At 46.7% G+C, this 8,565-nt stretch overlaps 1 long non-coding RNA gene across 1 annotated transcript; it reads right to left on the reverse strand.

Annotated features, from left to right (window-relative positions):
• Positions 1–237: 237 nt before the first annotated feature.
• Positions 238–3,797, reverse strand: LOC149357047 (uncharacterized). Its single transcript, XR_016289860.1, has 2 exons — positions 3,102–3,797; positions 238–406 (listed from the first exon to the last, which is right to left on the reverse strand). It is a non-coding gene; the product is annotated as an uncharacterized LOC149357047 (long non-coding RNA).
• Positions 3,798–8,565: the final 4,768 nt, after the last annotated feature.

Below are 8,565 nucleotides of genomic sequence, written 5' to 3' on the forward strand. Positions count from 1 at the left end.
GTCAATAGACAGTCTACAGACAAAAGTCTACTGGTCCAGTAGACATATGTCTATAGACTGTCTATAGACATTCTATAGGTGTGTGGCCTGGGAGTGCTATAGACCTTTGTCTATAGACAGTCTATACACCTCTGTCTACTAAACTATTAGTAGACCATTATCTATAGACTGTCTATAGACTGTCTACAATCATTGAAAACGGTCACCAGACAGAGTTCACACATGAAACAATCAATATACTTACAAATTTACTTTATTTCCAAGCTATCCAGGCTGGGAATATGCAATACATGCACCATAAGAATGCACCACAGTAACATAAAAGTTGAAAGTAACAGTCCGGCTAGTTTCCTCAGAAGCATCCTTGTGGCCTGTTGTCTGCAGTAAATCATCCGGGCATGTTCACCTGTACAGCACAAAAGAAAAAATAATATAAGAGGAACTCAAAAAAAAAATTCCCATTCCATCTCTACACATGTGCTTTACAATGCAAGGCATATCCTGGCTATGCCATTCTAGAAAGGCAATCTTGATCTTTTGGTTTGGTTTTATGGGATTCAAAGACCCAAGGCGACACAGGCTAAGAGACGCTGAAGTGAAAGGCTGGGGAATAATTTCGGTCACCTGTGCAGAGTACACAGGCCTTTAGCATTCTGCCTCTATTAAAATGCGACTGCCTAGGTCGGAATCGAACCTGCATCTTTCAGGTCGCCATACGAACATGATAGCCACTGAGCTATCACGCCGGCTCAATCATTTCAGTAAATACACGACAGATCATAAGTGTCGTCATAAAACATTGTAACAAAGACCCCTAATCCCTGGAGCACTCTACTCTGAATCCAGTACTGATACTGATTTCTGTATGGCAATACTGTTACAGTCAATACTGATCTCTTTATGGCAATCTTTTTACACTATTTGTAACAGAAGACTTCGAACAATTGTGCCACATATCTGCATTGACTCGCAAGGAGCTGTTAAGAATGCCACCTCCATAAAATACAGATTCAGTGCACCTTACACAGGGATCCAAAAAGGAGAATATTGCAGCATTTATTCTTATAACCGCTATAGAAGAAGCGCTTCAGAATACCCTGCGTGAATTAAGCCTGGTACACCCGGCCAAATTTTTAACTGGCTCGGGTGTTGCATCGCTAAATGCACCTTGTAAAAAAGGTGCCTTTCGGCTACACTGCTGGCATATTCATGCTGTAATTTAGCGAGTGAAATGTCATTTCGTGGTTCCTTTGTGTTCATATGTAATGTTTGAGTGCAGTACTTGCGTGTTTAGATCAACATTATCAGAAACATTCGTAGCCACTACGAACAGCTTAAACAAGCGGCGTACGCAGCAATGGATCTGGTCCATATGGCCTCATCCTCTGAGTAAAGTACCACTCCTTTCATGGCGGACAAACCCAGATTAGTGCCAATGCGCCACCAGAACCATTGCTGCATACTCCGCTTGTTTCGGCTCTTCGTAGCGGCAGACGATAAATATTTCTGATAGCTTTGATCTAAACATGCAAGTACTCCACTCAAACATTATATTAAAAAAAAGAAACAATGAAATGCCATCTCACGCATCAAATTACAACATGAATATGCCAGCAGTGTAGAAAAAAGGCGCCTTTTTACAAGGTGCATTTAGCGATGCAACACCTAAGCCAGTTAAAGATTTGCCCGAGTGTACGTAAGCCGATACTCAAACGGGCACAAGCTATACAAAACCAGCAGGCAGAAACAACCAGTTCACCACAGATTTGCGCCTATAACTTGAAGCACAAAGACGGAACAGCATACTCATACATCTGCGGGCGCTGTTAGAAACAAGCGGGTTGCAGCGCTTCCATGCCGCACTCAGTATTCAGAAAACTAATACAGCACACAGAGGCTGCAGCTGCGCCGTTTCAAAAGCAGTCGCGGCATGGAGACAGCAAATTACTGTCACGATAATACCGTCTGAAATTCACTTAGTTTTTCCTTCAAGTGCAGCTCCAACAGCGCAGTAAAGAGGTGTGTTTCTTGCATGGAGGCTGCCTAACCCAACGCTGCTAGAAAAATCAGCGAAAGCATTGAACGTGCTCAAAGTAGGAAGTATTTCAATGAAACAATTAACGCCTTCAACAGGCGCAGCTATATTAACACGAGAGCTTAATTTAATTTTAGGCGCAAATAAGCGGCGAGTCACATCGGCGCTTTCGTAACGTAGCAGTCTGAAATCAGAAACATACTTTGCCTCTCGCGCAAATGGTATTCGAGAAATCTGTGCACGCGTGAGCGGGATTCATGAACGAACCACTCGGAACGAAATGTAAGCCACCTCTTGTCGAGCCGACCTTTACCCAGCTTTCAAAATGAAGTGCCCGCAAGCCAGCAGCGGCGGCCAACGGCTCTGATGACAGACACGGACGAATCCATACGTGTGCAACGAAGGGGAGATGGGATGGAGCTCGTGGGTTCTTCGCGGTGTTTGAGCACGCCGGCGATTCGCGCCGGCAACGAATGTTATTCACCCATCACACTACAAGCATTCCTCCAGCACCGCTTGAATACAACTTTGACAAACGTCTCGCGCTCAAACGTCGGCGTCCACGACGCGCACCGAGGGAGTGTCCATACGTAGCAAGCAATGCACACCTCAAAAAGAACAGCACTCAATAGTCCAGACAGGCGATAACACAAAGATAAGAAAATAAATGTAATCCACCACTGAACGAGACTATATGTAAGTACCTTTCGGAGGTGCAAAGTAAATTGAGCTCACACGGCGCTAACTAACACACCGTTCCATTTCGGCCGTCATTCACAGGCTAAAGGACATTTCTGGCCGCGCATCTACCTTGAAACACGAAAAATCTAGTAGACAGCTCGCGAGGAGCGGCTTATCATCAAGGTCATCGCACAGACTGCCTTTCCGCGCGTTAGTAAAGACAGCGGGACAGAGATAAGCGGCATTGGTCGAGAACCCGACGGCTTCCGCCTTAGAAACGAAGATAGGACGTTTGTAACTGCGCACATAATCTGTTCTGCACACACAGCTCTGCTTAGAGTTGTTTAGGAGACCAAATGAATAAAATATAAAAGTGTAGACTTACGGTAAGCGGACGATGAAGCTGGATTTTGAAGAACACGCAATCCGCGAAAAACACGCCAACGCATGCGCCAACGCCATTGATGCAGCCACGCACAGGGTTGTTTGCAGCTTGAATGATTTTCCGCCGTCTCGCAGTAAAATGGGTAAAACGTGAAACAGAAACCCATTTCACGGTCGTATCTTTATCGCTCGCACTCTTGCCGTGTGCAGCTTGATCTGATATCCAAGACCACAGAAGGCAATTGGTTTGTAAGCTTAAATTCTTCGCTTACCCTCTAAAAATCTTATTGTTTTCGTGAAAACAGAACCTAAATCTAACTTCTTGTCGGTATACGCGCCGCATCTCCCACCGAATAGTATGTGGTACAAATCTCAAATAATAATTATAAGGTTGCATAGCATAACGTCTTTTTTGCGTGTGTTTGTGTTTAGAAAACTGATATGCGCCACATCAGCGTGTCATCGGCTCCGAAGCAACAGGTGCAAGGGTAGGAATGAAAAAATACTGGCTTTGTGATTGTTGCGTCGCCGCACTTATTCACGTGAATGCAAACTGCAAAGGTAGAAATGGCAGATGTTAATCGCACAGAGGACCAGGCTCTTTGAGATTAATCTAAGATGTTTCTAAGGGATGGGCGCTTTCTTGAATTCTCACACCCGTATCTCCCCCTTTATTTTCAGGACGTTTTAAAGAGAAATGTAGAACCGTTGATGAAATGTTTCTGATTTCAGCGCGTTGAACAGTAACGATGGAAAGATGAAATGGAATTGTGTAGAGCAATTCCTTTAAGGGACAGCGTATTCGTTCGATGTAGTACAGTTTGCGGGCGCCCTTACTTCAAGAACGGCTGCCTTTCCTCGGCTTACTTGTTAGCATTAAATATGTAATTGTATTGACAATATACGTCACGGTATAACGAAAAGGAGCTTGTCAAGGCTCCTGAAAATAATATACAGGAGGGTGTTGTAATGGCATTACGCAATACTTTTTAATTTCCGCAATAGCGAAGGAAGTGGGGGACTCCCGACATAGTTGCGGTCACTAGATGCAGGTCCCCTCAACATGCAGTGGAAAAAGAAATTGACATTGTTCTGGACTTAGTCGAAAGTCAGTGTATCGAACATTGTTAGATAAAACTACGATTCTTATAGACTGGTCTATAGGCAGTAGACTATCTATAGTGTACAGTCTATAGACGAAAGGAAATTGAGGTAGTTGTAGACTGTAGTCTATAGAGAGTCTATAGACCGTCTATAGACGAAAGGAAATTGAAGCAGCTATAGACCGTTGACTATAGACAGTCTATAGACCGTCTATAGACGAAAAGAAATTGAGGCAGCTATAGACCTTGGTCTATAGAGAGTCTATAGACGGTCTATAGACGAAAGGAAATTGAAGCAGTTATAGACTTTAGTCTATAGAGAGTCTATAGACAAAAGAAAATTGAGGCACCTATAGACCTTAGTCTATAGCTAGTCTATAGACCGTCTATAGACGAAAGGAAACTGAAGCAGTTATAGACTTTAGTCTATAGACAGTCTATAGAGAAAAGGAAATTGAGGCAGCTATGGACCTTAGTCTATAGCGAGTCTATAGACCGTCTATAGACGAAAGGAAATTGAAGCAATTATAACTTTAGTCTATAGATAGTCTATAGACAAAAGGAAATTGAGGCGGCTATAGACCTTAGGCTATGGAGAGTCTATAGACCGTCCATAGACAAAAGGAAATTGAGCCAGCTATAGACTTCAGTCTATAAAGTGTCTATAGACAGTCTATAGACAAAAGGAAATTTGAGCCAGCTATAGACTTTAGTCTATAAAGTGTGTATAGACAGTCTGTAGACAAAATGAAATTGAGGCAGCTATAGACCTTAGTCTATAGAGAGTCTATAGACAGTCTATAGACAAAAGGAAATTGTCGCAGCTATAGATCTTAGTCTATAGAGGGTCTATAGACAGTCTATAGACAAAAGGAAATTGAGGTGGCTATATACTTTAGCCTATAGAGAGTCTATAGACCGTCTATAGACAAAAGGAAATTGAAGCAGCTATAGACTTTAGTCCATAGATTTCCTATAGACTGTCTATAGACAAAAGGAAAAGTCCATAGGATGGCTATAGAGTCTATAAAAAGTCTATAGACCATTTTTATAAGGGCTATCACCGCAACCGATTACGTCTCGTGTTAAACTCCAACACACTTTCGCGCTGTGCGTTGCAAATCGCCTCTTCAACAACTGCCACCCGCGGCGCTCCGCTCGGAAAACGTTTCCCACAACCGGTCGATACCCGCCGCGGTGGCTCAGAGGTTAGCGTGATCGGCCACTCAGCAGGAATAACCGGGTTCGAACCGAGCCGCGGCGGCCTGCGCTTCGTTGAGGAGAAAACACAAAAGGAGCCCGTATGCTGTGCGATGTAAATGCACGTAAAGATCCTCGGGTGGTCCAAATTTATCCGGAGCCCTCCACTACGGCCCCTCGTTCTCTCTTTCTTCTTTCACTCCCGACTTCTTCCCTTCCCTCACGGTGCACTTGGGGCTTCCACCGAGATATGTGAGAAAGATATAACACAACTTCCTTTCGTCATAACCACGTATTTAGAGGTATACATAGAAGGCACAGTGACCAAATCACAACTTTCTATTTTACCAGAAACAGCCGCAGGTAGTCAGCCGCCTTAGGCATTTCTTGCCAGAGCAGGAAATCAAAATGTGAAATGCCAACGATTCACACCACATTTTCACCATCGCGGCAAGGTTGAACAAAGTGGTTGTTGCTCGCGATGTGAATAGACCAGAGCTGCATGACACCTATACCAAGCACCTGCTAGACGATAAGGCAGCAACAAAACGTGGCCGAAACGAAAGAAAAAAGTACCGCGGGATTTAAGCAATATGTATTTCACGTTTCTTTTTAAAACCGCCAGATATTCAATCCCTATCAATGCGACTGGCATTACCGATCAACTAAACAAAATTCTCGATTGGAAAGCGTTAACCACATATCTCGTGGCGTCAAAAAAGTAATTCGGTCCGAAACAAACCCGTAATGGCAGAAGAGCCCTCCTGACCACTTATGTGCACTTTATAACCGCTTTTAGCGCTTTTAATCTTGGTAGCTGCAAGCGTACATGTCCTGATTCGAACATTCATTCGTGTGATTGTCATAAAATGACAAACATATTCAAAAATCTAACAGAAATAGTCACCCTTCGACGCACTACGTCCGCTCACGCTGCGAATACCGATCACCATATCGCTGCCTCAGAAAATAGCCGTATGACGCCGCCACCATCGCTGGAATGACCGGCCCTTGTTTCTTACAGAAGCAGGTGTCTCTGCAGGATGTGGACGGTGCGGCTAAATGGCGTTCCAGAGCATGTCACCCGCATGGCTGTACGCATCAACGGCAAGGTCTACTCGTTCGACAGTTGCCAGATGGCATGGAACTTGGTCCACGTGTTCATCTTCGACCCCGCACCGCACCGGTGGGATGTGGTGCAGACGCTACTTCCCGACGCCGGGCCGATTCCCATTTCCCTCCCCACAGTTGTAGCGTACGGCCACTGCGCGTATCTGTGGGGCGGTCCGCCCTGCTGGCTATTTCCAAGTGTATTTTATCGCTTCGACCCAAAGACGATGACATGCAGCCGTATGGCGGTGTCCGGTGAGGTACCCTGATCGATGTCCGGCACCACAGCTTGCGTTGTGGGTCACCGCAAATATATCTTCAGTGACTGGGATCCTTCGCCATATATGCGGGTCCTTGACTTGGATAGCCTAGAGTGGCATCGTGTCCCCACCAGCGGAGAGGCTCCGGTTCTACGTCCCTGTCACTCTGCGTCTGCCATCGGGACCCGCATGTATGTGTTCGGCGGCAGCCCAGCACACCGTTCCCTCATCCCATACTATTTTGAAACGACCACCACTTCCTGGGTGCGCCCACGGGTACAAGGCGTTCCCCCTGTGTACGGGCGAGGACATTCAGCCTTCGTGTTCAACGAAGAGCTGTACATTTTCGGAGGGTACAGCGATGTGCTGAAGACCTACTTAGCAGATGTGCACATGTACGATGCCGCGACATCGCGTTGGACCGAGTGAAGCCCTATGGCTCACCACCATCTTCCAGGTACTGGCATGGCTGCTCGGTGATGGGTGAAAGAGTGTTTATCTTCGGTGGCTTTGGGCCGGCACCAGACCAGGATGAGGGGCAGATTGTTGAGGAGCGAAGGGTGCTCACGGATCTCCACATGTTGCACTTGGCACCGACACTGCAGAACCTGTGCTTACTTGCAGTAATTGATCCACGGCTGGATCTAAGCCCCTTACCGCCCTTCATTAGAGAAATGGTCTACGCTATGACTTCTCACCCATCGTAGTCGAGGTTGATGCTGCATGTCAACCATGCATGTCAACCATGCCTCATGTCAACCATGCCTCGTGCTTTGCTTGTCGGGTGACGTAGAGCTAAATCCGGGACCTCAGAACGCCGACACACCCGCATCGCGTGAATCCATTTCGCAGACTCTCGCTCGCTTAGAACTGTCCCAAAGCAGCGTTCTTGCCGAACTCTCGCTAATCCGCTCTGCTCAAACTACCATAGAAGATATGGTCGGCCGGCTGTCTTCCCGTGTCGACGCCCTGGAAAAAGTTGTCGAGAATAATCAGCTGAACGACCAGAACTCTTCTGGCATCTTCCAAACAAGTATGGAAAAAATTTCTGCTGAAGTTAAGGTTCTCACCGACAAATGTGATGATACAGAAAATCGCCTCCGCCGATCCAATTTGCTTTTTTTCGGGATTAACGACGCTAATGGGGAAACGTGACCTGAGTCGGAGTCTCAAATTATTTCTTTTATGCGAAGCATACTAAAATAGCCCAACCCAGCTCCTCGAGCGCGGCGGTGTCGTTACCATTGACCTTTCGTGACCTCCATGTCATACCACGTGATGCGTGACGTCACAGCCGATGAAAAACGGGGGCCCAACTCGCGCCGTCGCGCGAGGCCTCGTGACCAAGGATGACCACGTGGTGCGTGACGTCACAGCAGATGAGAAACGGGGGCCCAGCTCGCGCCGTCGCGCGAGGCGTCGCGACCAAGGAGGACCACGTGATGCGTGACGTAACGACATAGGAGAAACGGGGCCCCAGCTCGCGCCGTCGCGCGAGGCGTCGCGACCAATGTGTTTCTGCTTCTGCCCCTAGGTGCGCTGTAGTGAACACGTGATGCTGGAGCGGCGGTATACAAGGGGGTGCGCCTGCCTCTGCTAGGCGTACACGGGATAGAGATGCCTTCTGGAGACAGGGCTGCTCGTTGGAATGAGAAGCAAAAGTTGCGACGTGCTACAGAGACTGATGAAGAGCGTGAAGAACGTCTAGCCAAGCGGCGTGCTCGATATGCAACTCGGCGACAATATGCTTCGCATCTGACTAGGCTTAACCTAAGCTAAGCCTGAGCCATTT

Source organism: Amblyomma mixtum, chromosome 3, assembly GCF_055824585.1.
Source record: "Amblyomma mixtum isolate Tamu chromosome 3, ASM5582458v1, whole genome shotgun sequence".
Taxonomy (NCBI): Eukaryota; Metazoa; Arthropoda; class Arachnida; order Ixodida; family Ixodidae; genus Amblyomma; species Amblyomma mixtum.